Source organism: Mastigoproctus giganteus, chromosome 14, assembly GCF_048544385.1.
Source record: "Mastigoproctus giganteus isolate SK-2022 chromosome 14, ASM4854438v1, whole genome shotgun sequence".
Taxonomy (NCBI): Eukaryota; Metazoa; Arthropoda; class Arachnida; order Uropygi; family Thelyphonidae; genus Mastigoproctus; species Mastigoproctus giganteus.
Window position 1 is genome coordinate 49291481 of NC_143588.1, and position 14181 is coordinate 49305661.

At 36.4% G+C, this 14181-nt stretch overlaps 1 protein-coding gene across 3 annotated transcripts in view; it reads left to right on the forward strand.

Moving 5' to 3' along the window:
- Positions 1–1963: 1963 nt before the first annotated feature.
- LOC150075131 (uncharacterized) overlaps positions 1964–14181 on the forward strand; it is a 215691-nt gene continuing 203473 nt past the window's right edge. For all 3 annotated transcript variants that reach the window (XM_090388846.1, XM_090388847.1, XM_090388848.1), the window contains exon 1: positions 1964–2310. The gene's annotated coding sequence lies outside the window, so the exon portion shown is untranslated. The remainder of the gene's footprint in view (positions 2311–14181) is intronic.

The following is a 14181-nucleotide window of genomic DNA, read 5'->3' on the forward strand; positions in this document are numbered from 1 at the left end:
CTCTACTCAAGTCCATTTCAGTTCTTAGGTTTGATTAACCAAAGCTGTCCCCAATCTCGACCAGAAACATGATACAGTGCTGGCACCATGTGTGTGGTCGAGGTCGCGGGACCTTTTATTTATTAAATGCCACATTTAAAACTAATACGGTGTATCTTGCAGCTCCTCTGTACATTTCGCATGGGTGTTATTGGTCGAGGTGTATTAGTCTGTGTGGTATCGTCACCGTCCTCTCCACGCCGGGTGGAAAAGGCCCGGGTTCGAATCCCGTCGATGACGGGAGGAGCTTTAGTGGGCTTTTTTCACTCTGTGGCTGAGTTAGTTGGTCTCAGGTGTAGATAGCAAGGTTTCTCCCCCCCCCCAGAAACTGGGGTTTTTTCGTCCAGCAAAACAGGCAAATCGACTAGAGAACACACGCAATTTACAGACAAAATAAATATATGGGTCGATGTAATCATTTACGGGGGACCCTAATATCATAATTTGGTCTTTTTTTGGTTGGTCGAGGTGTATTGCTCTCTAAATTATGCACATTTTCACTGCCGTAAGTTATAGGAAAGGAGAATTTGAGAGCGGGTTCAGTGAGGTATCCCAGGACTATAGCTGGTTCTCGACATCCCCTGCCTACGTACATAATTATTAGTTTTTTTTTTTTTTTTTTTGTCGTTTTAAAACAGTTGCCAAATATCCGAATTAGATTTGTACAGCCACCTAGTCATGTCGTGGCAGATATTTTTTCACAAGCATATGTTTGTTTTACCATAAATGAGAGATAGGCCCTTGCGGATTGTACAGTGATTATGAGTGCCTCCAGCACCGCGTGGAAAAGGAATCCAATTTAAAATATATTATTTTTATTTCGAATCCTGTTAACGACACGATGAAATTCTATAGGCTTTTTCATACTGTGGCCAAGTTAGTTGATCTGCAGGTAGAAATCCCCCTCCCCTGAAAACTCGTTTTTCTTTTCTTTTCTTTTCTTTCCTTTTTTTTTTTTTTGTTTTGTCTAACAAAACAAGTAAACAACCACAGAACATGTGCAATTTACAGACATTATACTTGGATCTATGAGCTGCCTTTGGGTAACTCATAACTCGACATTTTTTTTTATTAACTGCATGGTGCAAGGAAGTCTGAGGCTTATGCGGCACCAGCCAAAAAAAAAAAAAAAAAAAAAGAAAATTCCCTGAGTTCTCTCTGAGAGAGAGAGAGTCAAAAGTAGAAGGGAATCACCAAGAAAGAGAAGAACGATGATATCCAGCTCAAGACTCTGGGTGTGCCAAGCCCATACTCACCAGATGTGAGCCACTGGGGTTAATTGTTTGTTTTAGCTGGAGGTTATTGGTGAATTTCTGCATATGGAGAAATATAAATGTATAAATTTAAGGGGAATTCATCTGCTCACATGAATCTGGCGGTCTAACATCTCTATCAGAGTTATTCAGTATAGTATTACCTGTATTGAGGAATTCCAGTTTCTGTCTTATTGTTTCAGCTGATATACCCATGCATATATTTTTATTTTTTTTTAAATGTGACAGAGCTGGGACTAAATATTTTCGCACCATGTCGAAATTTGAAAGAATTATAATGCTTATTGGAATCGTTCTTTTTTTTTTTTAATACAGCTACGATTGTCCGCCCCGCAAAGAGCTGCGCCCATGTCATTTTAGTCCTTTCATAGCCTAGTCCTGGTTTGGTTATGGCTTTTAAAGAAGCACATTATAACCTTGTGCCACTTTTATTACTTATTTAAAAGGTTCCTTCGGAAGTTACTTAGCTTTTAGAAATCCAAATTGGTATTATAAGTTTTGTCTAATTGTTTTCGCAGTTTGGAAGTAATATATGCATTTGCAGTCCCCATTGCAAGTATATTCCCGTTGGTGCGTTATGATTCCCTTTCAGTATTACTACGCAATACGTCGCCAAAGTGTATGTCACATTCAGTTAAGAGAACGTCTCATAGAGGGCGCGACTTCCGGTCGTCCACCCGTTGCTAACCGGTTGTGCTGCCACTCCTAAGGTTCCTTACCTGGTGCCTCTGTTGCTGCAATGCTTTTACTCGTTAGGCTTAAATATTTATCTTCTTCCCCCATTTAATTTATATAAAACATCTTCTATTAAAATGTCTTTCTGGATGCTCTTCGCCTCTGGGTTTTATACTCGTATTCTAACAACACGTATTTAAATATGTGCTCCTGTGTGTACTCTGCTGTTGTGCAAATGTGCCTGCTGTCAGGAGGGGATGTCTGTAAACACTTGCCGATCGATGCTTTTCGAAGACAGAAATGATATTAGTTTTCATGTCGTGTAAGTGCACGTTTAACTGACTATTCTTAAATTGAAACTAGCATGTTATGTGAGATATATATATATAGCATACTTGGTTAATAAATATCTTAATGTAACTGGATCCATAGCATCTAATCATTTGTACTTGAGGCTTAATGTTTTATTATTGTTATTATTAATATTATTTTTTTATTTAGAATGAAAAGCATTTTAGTTCTTAATTAACAATTGTCATAAATATTTACTTGCCAACTTTACTGGATCAGGACAATCTTGATGCAAAAGGGGGGACTGTATGTAATGAACTATACGTTTTTATTATTATTTTTTCATAAATCAGAATACTAGTAAATTAATAAATTTGGACACTGCTGCATTTGAATCACTTTCCCCCCTCACCTCATGCACCATGAGATTTTGGTCCCTCCCACCCTGGCAAGACTTTGTATATTTGAAATTTATGTAAGAAATGTATGTGTGTATTTAAATATAACATAACGTAATTATTGCTGTTTTTGATTTAACTATAAAACTTTCTGCTAAAACCCATTTATTTTTCTTTGTTATTATTGGTTAAATTTAGGATCTAAAAAGCATTTTTACACAATTGCAATCAAAATCCTCCACAGCAGAAAGGTCCTACAGAAGACCCAACAGAAAGTAACCATTGTTGGAGAATCTGTTGTTATAGGAAACATTTTGTAAAAAGATAGGTGTAGTAGAACTAGAGTATGTAAGAAATGTATGTGTGTATTTAAATATAACATAACGTAATTATTGCTGTTTTTGATTTAACTATAAAACTTTCTGCTAAAACCCATTTATTTTTCTTTGTTATTATTGGTTAAATTTAGGATCTAAAAATCATTTTTACACAATTGCAATCAAAATCCTCCACAGCAGAAAGGTCCTACAGAAGACCCAACAGAAAGTAACCATTGTTGGAGAATCTGTTGTTATAGGAAACATTTTGTAAAAAGATAGGTGTAGTAGAACTAGAGTATAGCTGCCAGAAGCAAAAGTCTGATGTATCGTAGCAATCATCTTTTAAGGACACAAAAGGTGATATTATGTACATTGGTACTAATGATGTTAAGAGTAGGAGATCTAAGTAGTTATTTAACAAGTACAGGGCAATGTTGAGATAAAGTCATGAGTTAGGATTAAAATTGAAGATGTCTGCAATTCTACCTAGACACAATAGGAGGGAGTACATATTATGCTTCTCTCACGGGTAGTGCAGTTAGTAGAATCGCTGTCCTCCCTCCCCACATCGGGTGGAAAAGACCTGGGTTCGAGTCCCATCGATGACGAGAGGAATTTTTATGGGCCGTTATCACAACATGGTTGAGTTAGTTGGTTTCAGGTGAGGGTAGCATAGTTTTTTGTTGAACAAACCAAAAATCAACCTCAGAACACATGCAGTTTACAGACAATATACATGGAACAACATGACCTTAGTTGCTAATGTTCCTATAACCCAACAGCAACATTATGTTGAGAGCCCTTGTGAACCATTTTGGCAGTGGAGAGACTGTACAAGTTTCAGTGGGTAGAATTATTCTCAGCATGATCTGGACTTGTTAGCAACAGAGACTGTTTCTACAGGAATGGGATACACTTAAATGGAAGGAGTGCAAGAATATTTGTTGATGCTATCGAGGCAGTGTTAAGTGGATCAGAAAACTGCTAGCTTGAATATATACAAACTAATAGTTTAACAGCAGCAGTAAGCAGACATGAAATTGATTATTTCTCTGCTTCTGTTGAGAAATGCTGCAGCCAGGAAATCAGTGGATGGGAGATTACAAGGTCTGCTGATGGCCCACATGAGATGTGTTAGAGTTACAAGGAGCAAAAACAGGTGCACATATACTTGCATTGAAATTAATGCTAAGGAGTATAGTGAATACATTGACAAATGGCAAGTACTGCATATTGGGTAGCAGTAACCCCAGAGTGACATACCAACTGTGAGGTACTTCACTCACGGAAGTCGAGAATGAAAAAGATGTGGGGATAATTGTGAAGTCAGATGTGAAATTTTCTGAGCAGTGCAGACAGGCTGCAAGAGTAGCACATGGGGTCTTGTCAATGATATACAGGAATTTTTTTTGGCTGATGCTGCATAAGCTCATACACTTGCTTTCTTGCATAACATGCCACTACTATTTTGCTAGCAGGCATAAGGAGGTGATTATCCCCTTGTATAAGGTAATGGTCAGGCCACACCTTGAGTACTGCATGCAGGTCTGGAGGCCCCATTTTAAGAAGTATGTAGAGCTGCTGGAATGTGTACGGGGGAGGGAAACGAGATTGGTGAGTGGAACAAAGGGTTGTTGTTACCAAGAAAGGCTTGAGTTCTGCAAATTGCAGTGTCTGGAGACTAGGCACAAGCAAAGTGATCTGATTGAGGTGTACAACGGCTTGAATGGTTTGAGCAAGATGAATGCTGATGGGATTCTTCCTCTTGCTCAGATTACTCACCTGAGTGGGCATAAATCCAAATTGAAGGAAGGCAATTATAGAATAGATGTGTGGAAATTTGCCTTTAGCCCACGGGTGGTTGATTGCCAGAACAAGCTTCCATCTGTCGTTGTGGAGTTGACAGCTTAAATAAATTCAAGGTAGAACTAGACAAGCTTTTGGAGTGAATGGATAGGTGAAATGGGAAGGGGTTTTTTTTTTTTTTTGGCTGATGCTGTACAATCTTGCTTTCTGTTATCATATGCCTCTACTAATGTTAATGCATTTGAGGAATTTGAAGTATCGGTGAGGTCATCAAAGGTGGACATTACAAGAATGCCAGACACATGCTGCCACTCGGACATAGGAGAAGGGATGTGGAATTTGAATAATATGGAGAGTACAATATTTATGGGAAGGATGTATAGGGAAGGAAGGGGTGGAACAAAATATGCTCCTGTTTAAGTACTGTATATAGAATCAAAGACATTGCAAACAATTGACATGGGTGGGCAGCATAATGTTGAATCAGTTTGTTGTACCATAAGTATTGAAAAAAAACAAAAGTACGGATAGAAGTTGTTATAGGCCAAATGACTATGATGAGTATAATTATCCCTGCACTGGTTGTGCAAAAAAGTAAAACTCCTGTGCCTGCAAAATGAAAAATCAACAAAATATAATTCAAAATTGTTAAAAATTAACAATTTTGTGATGTCACTTCTAATTTTAATCTTTTATAAACAGAACCATGAAAAATCAGTGTTCTATATTAAAAACATATTTTAAACTAATTTTTGAAAATTAAAACTAACTTTAGCTCTGTCAGAAAGTAAATACAAATTAAAAAAATCACACCCTTCTACCTACACTTTGATTCAAGGAGTACAAATCATTAACAGCAGTGCTTGCTGTGTGAAACTTGAAGTGCACACATGAGCAGTTTGATTCTAGACTGTGCATTGATGTCTTGAAGCCAAAGAGAATAATTGATTGGAGGAAAGATTATTATTATTATTATTATTATTATTATTATTATTATTAGCCATATGGCGCAAGGAAGCCAGAGGCTTATGTTTCACCAGCAAAAAAAAAAAAAATTCTGAATTACCCTGAGAGAGAGGAGTGGGGGGGAGAAATCACCAAAAAAGAGAAGAATGATGATATCTAGCTCCAGGACCCTGGGTGTGCCAAGCCAGAAGCCCTGGGGTTGCAGCAGTAAAGTGAAATTACTGTCAATGTCTCTTCATGACATGCCAGTTACCATGTAATTAGGTTTAACCACAAATTTTTACTAACTAATTGTTTGATAATTAACAGACATTTCTACAACTAATTTAAAGAACCCATTTTCAACAGTTATTAGGATTTCATGGATGGAGTAGGTGAAGCACAAATTGCTGTTAGTTGTGTAGGGTCGCATGTTGAGTAATGCATACAGGTCTGGAGGCCTCATTTTAGGAAGGATGTAGATTTGCTGGTATGGGTGTTGGTGAGGGAAACAAAGGGATGTTCTTACCAAGAACTTAAGGCCTTGAATGGTATGAGCAGGCTCAATGCTGATGGGATTCTTCCTCTTGCTCATATCACGAACCTGAGGGGATCATAAATTCAAGAGGAAAGACAATTGTAGAATAGATGTGTGGTAATTTACCTTTAGCCAGCAGGTGGTTGATTGTTGGAACAAATTTCCATCTGTCATTGTGGAAGTAGACAGTTAAAATAAATTCAAGGCAGAACTAGACAAACATTCTTTTCTTTCTTTTTTTTTTTTTTTTCATAAATAAGTATTCTGTTTATACTCTGGAATGACCATATAAAGTCATAGCAGTTCAGATATAAAAGAACATCACTATATTTAGCAGTAATTCTGGTCCAAAATCTGTTAACTTTTTTTTTTTTTCTTGATTTTATCTTAGGTAAGGAAATTTGCTGATTTCATCTGCAATTTTATTATTCTGTTTTCATAGGTCACTTTAACATGACTAAATTGTTTTGATGCATAATTTCATTTTTTGAAATTATAAATTTTGTCCTATGATTAGTGAGCAACACACAAAATTTGATCCTGTGATTAGCGAGCAATGGACAGAAATTATATTATAGAATTATAAGTAGTATATTCATCTTGAAATACTTTGTGTGGGGGTGGAGACAAAAACATTTGCATGATAACAATAGGGATATCCTATTCCTAATTAGTCCTGGGCGTTATTTCACTCAATAAAATCTGCATCAAATCACTTGACCCTTTTTACAGCTGTTAAGTGGCTGGTCATGTAATGGTTTTTAAAGGATCAGTGGTATCTCGAAAACAACATTCCCCTGTTAACCATTAATTGATGATTTTAAATTCGAAATTTATTCTACTGCCCTAAATGGAGTTAAACTTTTACTGTAATAATTTCTCAAGCATTTTTTTTTTTTTTTATGGTTTTCGTACAGAAATTGCATGTGAGGACTAGTCAGGTGCCCTGTTTCTGTTTTTGTAACTGTTTGGCTTTTTGCTTGAAGAATGAATGGTACTAAAAAGTACTGGCACTGCTTTCAAAAAAATACTTGTCAAAATATATCTGTTGCTTATTTCTTATTATAGCTTCCTAGGTTAATAATAAATACATTTATGTATGGGGTTACTTCATACCCTACATGTATCCCAAAATCTCAAGTTTTCATATGTGTGTGTGTGTACCTAATGGCTTAGTATATTTAGGATAAATTTTACCTAGGTACTTAATAAACATGTTTGTGTGTAAGTTCTCAGGGAAACTCAAATTTCAGTATATTATACAAATTGGGACCATTATTATTGTGAATAAGATAAAATCACTTTTGGATAATAGAATGACAACTTTTTAGCCAATTTTTTGTAGGGATTTGGGATGTATCTATTCATGTATAGTATTTATACCTACAGTAATTGACATAAAAAGTCTGTATAGAGTAATTTTAAAAAAGTATTTTATTAAACAAAATACAGTACAGTAGTATGTATTAAATGTGCATTACATGTAGAATGAATTAAATTAATAAATTTTTATTCTTTATTGTCACTTAATAAAACAGTTTAAAAAAAAAACACTTAACAAGTTTGCTTTTTTAGGCATGTTAGCATATATATTTAAAGTGCATTTTGTGTTTACCATGTCTGTTTGTCTATCCATCTGCATGTAATAATTTAATTCATAATGGATTGATTTTCATTAAATTCTATATTTAGCTCTTTTAGAAAGATTTGTCAAGCCATCCCAAATTTAACTTTCTTATCAAAATCAAACAAATAGAAATCCAGCAGTTATTATTTTTTGTCTGTTTGTTTGCATATAATAGCTCAACTCCAAGTGGATGGATTTCTCAGAATTTTATTTCAGTCTTTTAGGATGATTTGGTATTAGCAGTGGCAAATGATGCAAGAAAGCAAGCTTTATACAGCATCAGCAAAAAAAAAAAAAAAAAATCCACTTCCCACATCTACAGTTCCAGTAGTTTGTGTAGTTCTTCCTTGAATTTATTCAGACTCTAATGAAAGTTTGTACCAACAGTCAACCTCTGTACATCCATCTTTCAACCATCCATCCTCAGTTTGAATTTATACTCCCTCATGTGTAGTCTGAGCAAGGGGAAGAATGCAGTCAGCATTGAGCTAGCTCAATCCAGTCAAAACCTCAAAATCTCTTCAGTCAGATTACCTTGCAGGTGCATAGTCTCCAGACACTGCAGTTTGCAGAACTGAAGCCTTTCTTGGTAAGTCCACCCATTTGTTCCCCCTCACCAATCTCGTCGTTATCCTTCTCTGCACCCATACCAGCAGATCTACATCCTTCCTAAAATGAGGCCTCCAGATCTGTATGCAGTACTCAAGATGTGGCCTGACCATTGCCTTGTACAATGGGATAATCACCTCTTTATCCCTACTAGCAAAATTCTTGTTTATCTTTGAAAAACCCTGTTAGTTGTTCTGGCTGCTAGTCAGCACTGCTCAGACAGGCAGCCAGAGAACTTCATATCAGACTGCACGATTAGCTCCAGGTGTCTTCATTTTCCACTACAATCGGTGTAGTACCACACAATTGGTACATAAATCTGATATTATTGCTACGTGTATGCACACCTTTCATTCGTCAATGTTAACTACCATTTCTCAGCCCATTTGCCTAATTTTTCTATATACCTTGATTATTGTCATTATCCACCCTGATAGCCTTTGTATCATTTGCAAACTTAGGCATTAAGCCTGATACACTATCATTATCATTTGGTACAGAAAACAAAATGGGCCCAGCACCGAACCATGGGGGACTCCACTAATAACATCAATCCATCAAAAGCAGTGTCCATTAATAATCACTCTTTTTGTATTTCTCATTCAAACATCCGTTTATAAAGAATAGTAATTTTTGCTTAATACCATGCTGCTCCAATTTGTATAGCAATTTTTAAGTGCAAAAGCTCTTGTGAAATCTAATTAAATGATATCAGAATTATTTTTTGCATCCAGTTCCTTCGTTATTGCATCAGTGTTCAATCAGATTAGTCAGACAAGATTGCCCCTTAACAAATCCATGTTGTGACTGCAGCATAATTGCATTCCTGGACTTAAGCTAACAGGTCAGTAATTACTCATGTCCCCTTTTGATTCCCTTTGTAAATTGGGGATACATTTGCACATCTCTGGTCCATAGGGACCTCACCTGAATCCAAGGATGCTCTTATAATTATGGCTAAAGGTTTGCTTACCTCCTTTTCTGCCTCCCTTAATATAATTGGATAGATCTCATTTACCCAAGGTGACTTTTTTATCTTTAGCTTCAAGAATTTCTCTCAGTTATCACAAAATGATTTAGCTCCCTGTTAGAGCTTGATAATCTTCTGGCATTCCCTTCCCAAAAAAAATCTTTGTGTGAATGCAATTGCAAAATATCTATTCAGTTTGTCAGCAATATGCTCAGGGTCAAGAGTTAGACCATCTACATCATATGGACCAATTTGATTTAATGCCTTCCTTCTTCTAAGTTAATAAAAGTAAGCAAGTCTTTGCTGCTTTTTGTTGCATACTTTGCCAAATAATGCAAAGAAATCATAATTTATATGCATCTAATGCATTTTTATTCTCTGGCCACGAGTCTTGTTAATCTGACAACCATTTAGGTCTAATCCTTGAACAGTATTTCTTAGTTGGTATGAAAAGTGTATTAGATTCTGTGATTATTTCTTGGAATGCTTCCCATTTAAAATTTATCATCACTTTGTTCCACTGTAAAGAATTTAAAAACTATCTGAGATTTTTGTAGTTATTTTTATGAAACCCCTTCCCTTTACCTTTGATGGCAATTACATATCAAAGTTAATCCTACGTCAGTATACTGTGATCACTGCTCCCTAGTGGTTCTTTTATCTGCAGATTCTTAAAACATGAAGATTGTTGCTGATAATCAGATCAAGGGTATTGCTCTCTCTCGATGCCTCTAACATGCTGTTGTAGAAAACAGTCATTCGGTAAATCACAAAAGTCTTGATAGTATGTGCATGACCAATCTAAAAGTTCAGTCAGTATCTGAAAACTTAATCCCCCATTATAAGACATTCTGATTTGCTGACACACTATTTCTCTGTATAGTTGTTCATTATATTCATCACAGTTATTAGGCCTATAATACGCTTCTGCTCTTATTTTTGTTTTCCCAGTGCTTATGTCATACTAGGCTGACTTAATGTTGCACTGGCCAGCATTGTCAGCTGGATGCACTGTTTTAGATTTTATGTGCTTTACTCCTCCCCTGTCTGTCCTTTCTGTACACAGTGGATTCCCCATATTCAAATTCTTCATCTGTTATGTCTGAGTGACAACATCTCTCCAGTATCTCTACAATATCTACGTTTGACTATTTAACCAGTACTTAAAATTCATCAAATATATTTACTATGCTCCTAGTGTATATTTAAATACAGTATGTGTGCACCTAACTGTTCTTACTCTTAGTTACCTTAACACAGCCTGTATTTTCTCGGTCCATGAGGATCCTCAGCGGGCCTTGAAATCCCTGACACCTTTCTTTCCATGCTACTGCATTTTCAGTTAGAAGCAGTACAAGAATCACTTTCACCTCTGCTTGTAGCTGTTATTAATTTAGTGGTGTTTGTATCTCCCCTCAACCAGGTTAGTAATTAGCTGACCCACCTAATACTGTCTAGATAGCATCAGCAAATATTCTTGCAGCCTTTCTATTTAAGTGTATCTCATCTGTGTAGATGCAGTCCCCTCCTATTAAGAAGCACAGATCATGCTGAGAAAAATATATCCCATGCACAATCTCTACAGGACCAACTTGATTGACAAGGCTCTCGTCATGTTTTGTCTGGGTATAATTGCAAATACTTTCAAATTTAATCCTAACTCAAGACTTTTTCTCAATGTTGCCCTACTTTTTTAAGTAAGTTCTCAGATCTACTCTTAATATCTTTAGTGCCAACATGTACAAGATACCACCTTTTGTGCCCTTAAATATACCTGCTCAACATTATCAACTTTTGCCCCTGGCAGGCATGCCCTGTTTCTATTCTGCTTATCCTTTTTGCACAATATATTTTCTGTTTTCCTGAGAATAGAGTTGCAGACAACTACCTCCCATGGGACTGGAGCATTCTTCTTTAGGGATTTCTCCTTTGTTGCCCGATATGTAAGTGTATGCTGTGGCATTAGAGTAGGCAGCTGAGAGCTTGATGGGCCCCCTGAATAATAATACGTATTATGCTGGCAAGTTTATATTATGTATGTAGATAAATTACCCAATAAAGTTTTATATTATATGTATTATGATATACCACTACATTTTTAAAGGTATTAATTAGTTATAATAGATATAAATTTATCTGTTAATTAAATTCTCAGCTAATGACAAAAGATATATGCCATGTGTTAAATACATACCTCAAAAGTTCTAATCTAGAACTTTTGAGCTACCTATTTACCACAATTAAAAAACTACAATTCTGCTATCATGCACTACACTATTTATTGACTCTTCCCTTCAGACCAATAGAATTCCAACAATTATCATTTCTCTTTGTCACACATATCACATAGACTATCCATTGGAAGAGTTCAGGGAAGTGATTATATCAGCTACTAGACTTTTTATGGCAACTAAGAAATACTGTCTCAGGTTAAATCTAAATGGATTTCAGATGAACTGATGACACTTGTGGCAGAGAAAAAAAACTGCCTTGGATGCATATAAATTATCAGGTGACACAGAAGACTATGATAGATATATACTAGTTTGTAATTAAGTAACAAAGGAGGTTAGACAAGTTAAGGCAGCAGTTTCTGGCAAAGAATGCCAAGAAAAGCAGTAAAGACTTCTTTACTTATATTAACAGCAGAAGGAAGGAGTTTATTATTAGCCGTATGGTGCAAGGAAGCCTGAGGCTTATGCTGCACCAGGCAAAAAAAAAAAAAAAAAATTTCTGAATTACCTCTGGAGAGAGTAGTAGAAGGGCATCATCAAGAAAAAGAAAGATAATATCCAGCTCAGGACCCTAGGTGTGCCAAGCCCATACTTACCAGATGTGAGCCCCTGGGGTTTGAATCACATTGGTCCATATGATGTTGATTGTTTAACTGTTAATGATCCTGCTCAGGTTGTTAACAAACTGAATAGTTAATTTGCATCTACATTCACCCATAAGGAATTTTTTAGGGAGGGGAGTGCCAGAAGTTCATCAAAATCTAATAGGGAGCTAAATGATTTTGTAATAACTCAGAGGAAAGTGGAAGAGAGAGAGAGATTTTTGAAGCTTAACATAAACAAGGCACCTGTGGTGGAAGAAATGTATCCCCTTATATTAAGGGAGGCAGCAAAGGAAGTAAGAAAACTCTTAGTCATAATTATGAGAGCATCTTTGGATTTAGGCGAGGTCCCTATGGACTGGAGATGTGCAAATGTATCCCCAATTTACAAAGGGGGATCAAAAGGTGACACGAGTAATTACAGAATTGTTAGCTTAACTTCTGTTCCAGGTAAAATGGACTCTGGTTAAAAATAGTAATGCAGGACCATCTAGACAGGAATGCAATTATACTGCAGTTATAGCATGGATTTTTTAAGGTGTTATCTTGTCTGACTAATCTGATTGGATACTGTGATGCAGTAACAAAGTAACTGGATGCAAAAATAATTTTGTTATTATATACAGTACTTGGATTTCAGGAAAGCATTTGATACTGTTGCACATAAGACTGCTATGCAAATTGGTGCAGTGTGGTATTTAAGGGCAAGTTTCTGCTATGCATAAAGGGATGGTTGAGTTGCAGATAACAACAGTTTCGTTTTTAATGGACACTGCTCTTCATGGACTAATGTTATTAGTGGAGGCCGTCCAGGTTTCAGTGCTGGGCCTAGTGTGGTTTTTTTATTTATTTATTAATGATATTGATGAAAGTATATCAGGCATCAGGCTTAATGTGTAATTTTGCGGATGATATAAAGGTTGGCAGGGTACATAGTTAATGACAGTATTCTGGGTGTGCTACTGCAATGAGGTCTAATAAAATTAGACAGATGAGCTCAGAAATGGCAGTTGAAGTTGAACATTAATGAATGGAAGGTACTGCATATGGGTAGCAGTAATACCGGATTAATGTACCAACTGTGTGGTACTACATTTAAAGTAGTGGAAAATAACTAGAGGGTAATCGTGCAGTCAGATATGAAGTGCTCTGAGCATGCTGACAAGCTGCCAGGACAGGTCATGAGGTTTGTCTGTCATATGCTGGAACTTTGCTAGCAGGGATGAGGATGTGATTAATCCATTGTAAACGGCAGTGGTTGGGTTGCATCTTGAGTATTGCATACAGTTCTGGAGGCTTCACTTTAGGAAGATGTAGAGCTGCTGGAACGGGTGCAGAGAAGGGCAACAAGATTGACGAAGGTAAGAAAAGGGTGGTCTTACCAATACAGGCTTCAGTTCTGCAAATTGCAGTGTCTCGACACTAGGTACCTACAAGGTGATCTGATTGAAGTGTTTAAAGGTTTGAATGGATTGAGCAAGATAAATGCTAACAGCATTCATCCTCTTGCTTAGGTTATACACTTGAGGTAGCATATTTTAAAATTGGAGAAGGATGGTTGCAGGATAGATATATATTTGTTTGGAGATTTGCCTTCAGCCAGTGGGTGGTTGATCATTGTAAAAAAAAACTTCCATCTGTTGTGGAATTAGGCAGCTTGAATGAATTGAAGGAAGACCTAGACATTATTGAAGTGGATAGACAGGTGATATGGGAGATTTGTTTTTAAAAATATGGTGCTTTGTATGCTGTTGCTACTACTACTACTAATAATAATTTACTGTTATTGTAGCTGAAGTACTGGATATTATGCTTGTTGCCTTGCATGGATTGGAGGAATGAATGGGCAATAA